The following is a 2,945-nucleotide window of genomic DNA, read 5'->3' as shown; positions in this document are numbered from 1 at the left end:
GAGTAGCTATTAAAACTATTCTTCATCTAACGAGTGCGATCTTCTTATAGCTTTATTATATAAAACTATGCCTCAACCTTTTAAGCATGTCAGTTGCTTGCGATTTTCGGTCTTGGACATTAGAGACTGCCTGTTACTTTAGGAAAATAAGGGATTTTCCTGTATCCAAAACAATCAACTAATAGGAAAATAAGGGATTTTCCTGGTACAACCATTTACAATTCACGACACGAACCTTCATATGCATTTCATACTTTTATAAGACAATAAAGGATTTTCTTGGAAAACGCATGAACTATGGAATGGCATACATTTTCTCAAAACCGTTTATGAACTCACCAACTTAATTGCTGACACTTATTCTTTGAAATAACTTGTATTCTCAGGGAACCGCTTAGCAGGTTTGAAAACTAACTTTTGGAGATTAACGCTCTGACGTTAATTATTTCTTTTGAAAGATGTTTATGTATTTATCTTTTGAACATGTAACAAATACAATTATGTAAACATTTTGAAACCTTTATATATATATGGTGGTGTGTACTTTCCTTACTATGAATTGTTATGATACTGAATATGACGTCCTCCGCCCCCGAACGTTTCTGCCGTTCTGGTTTGGGGGTGTGACAACTTTCATCGATGAAGTGTTTAAGAGAAATTAGATCAACATCTATGAATTGACTCTGAATGCCGTTACCAAAATCGTGGCATTTAAAATGCTTTGTCGGTCCCAAGGGTTTCTTCCTTATATTTAGGTTTTCAAGAACTACTTCTGGTTCTCTAATGTTGGAGATATGTATACTTTCTGTGCCTGTAAGAATAGTCATGTTCTTTTCCCTAAGGGTAAAAGCAACCCTAGGAATTGATAGAATCAATGGGTTTGGGTGAATAGTTCTTGCATCGGGGTTCCTTATTATCGGACTTACCCTACTTCTGACAGTGCTACAAAATTGTTACCCCATAATAAGGAGGTTGTTTATGTTTAGAATGGCTTTCATTTGATTTTTGAGGAATTCCTTGAACACATCCTTGCCAGAGCAGGAATGAGGACCGAGTGGCGTCTTGAAAACAAGATGTCAGGGGTTCTTCATGGTCAATAACGGTATGTCCTTTATCTTCTGTAGTACTTTTCTCTTCCTCCCTCACTCCTTTTAAAAAAACGAAAATAGGAAGGTTATCTTTGCATGTCGATTATTCTTGATCTACCAGGAGTGGAGCATGTGTTAATCTTCCCATATATGCTAAGCAAGAGTTTCAAACGAGAATCGAAGCACCGTCCCCTTGATTTGTTTGATGCCATGTCTTTACCAAGTCGGATGAGGGCCAAGGATTTTCATGCTCCTGATGTGTCTGTGCAGGATCATTTGATTGTTGATGGGGATGACCTTCTTGCTATTTCTCTTGTGAATCCCCCCCTGTGATTGGTTTATCTCTTCACAATAAACCAGGTAGTTATGAGTGTGTTGAGGATATCAAGGAGGGTATTCTAATTAGTGTTGGGAGTCGAGCTCTCAAGAGGAGGGCATTGTGGAATGTTGATGCTCTGGTTGGGAGTTTGAGCAATGCTCCTATTGTGGACCACATGCAGAGGAAACAACTTGCAACGAGCTTTGTTGCCAAACTCTTTCCTTCTAGTGGAGAAGTAATAAGAATACTCGATGATGATGTTAAGGAACCTGAGGGTGTTGCATGGGCGACTGAGCAACTCTTTGTGTCTGAGTCACTGTGTATAGGTGTTGTGCATCAATTTGCTGGATTGGATAAAAAAAATCACCAGCCAGTTTCAGCATGTCTGCGTTTGATGATGTAATTGTTGGTCTATAAAAGAAAGCTTGCACTTTGGATAATTTCTTTGTGCCAAAATGGAATCTCATCATTGATCCTCGCATCCTGTCAAGGGAAACTAGATCAAATTTTCTCGCTATACATTTCCTGGTGGGTCTGTTTCTAAGATGGAATCATTCATCGATGATCAAACTGTTGGCTATCTTGAATTTGCTTTTGTGCAGAGTGCCTTTTTCCTTGCTGCTAGTGCCCAACGTATCTGATGCCTGAAGGGGATGAATGGTAAACTCCGTGACACCGTGAAGGAGGGGCAACACCATATTGATTTGTTGCAGATGAAAAGTATCTATTTCGATCAGCAGATGGAGTTGATTGTGGTTGAGAAGATGGTCGTTGAAGAACGTATGACTGATGTAACGTTAAACTTGACAGGACTCTGCAGGAAAATTCAGCTTTGTCTATCCGGGTGGAGAGTTTAAAAAGGGAGTTGTTGGAAAAAAAGAATCTGCTTCTGGATCAACATAGAGTATTGGTGAAGGTTGAGGGTGATCTTGGCTGGCTTGTGAAGGAATGTAACGTCCTAAAATTTAAGACCAAAAATTTCGTATTCATAATAATAAAGTCATTAATCAAACATGTTTATAAAACCATAAGGAAAAACAGAGTATGTCAATCAAACATCCCAAAATACATCAGAGTGAAGTAAGGAGGAAATCATGTTTTGTGCGATGCGATCATCTCGAGCTCTTCCCCTTTGATTCAGAAATACTTGTAACACAAACTGAAAACCGTAAGCACGAATCACAGTGAGTTTCCCAAAATACCGTATAACATACATATTTGCCAGCTCAAGGTTGTGTCTGGTCTATTTTACCCCAAGTTTATTTCAACTCATGTGTCGGCCCAGGACCGTACCGGGTCTATTTCACCCCCGAGTCTATTTCACCCTCGAGACTATTTTAACTCATGTGTCAGCACAAGGCTGTACTGGGTCTATTTCACCCCCGGGTCTATTTCACCCCACATACATCTAACTAACAGGCATATATAGGCATAACACATACAACAAGAGTCACAAATACTACAAGCACATAACATATCTTAGTGTCCTACTGTATAATAAGCAAACTCACCTCAGTCTGCTGTCAATCGAATAAATG

This window comes from Lactuca sativa, chromosome 7, assembly GCF_002870075.4.
Source record: "Lactuca sativa cultivar Salinas chromosome 7, Lsat_Salinas_v11, whole genome shotgun sequence".
NCBI lineage: Eukaryota > Viridiplantae > Streptophyta > Magnoliopsida > Asterales > Asteraceae > Lactuca > Lactuca sativa.
Note: the sequence above shows the minus strand (reverse complement) of the source record.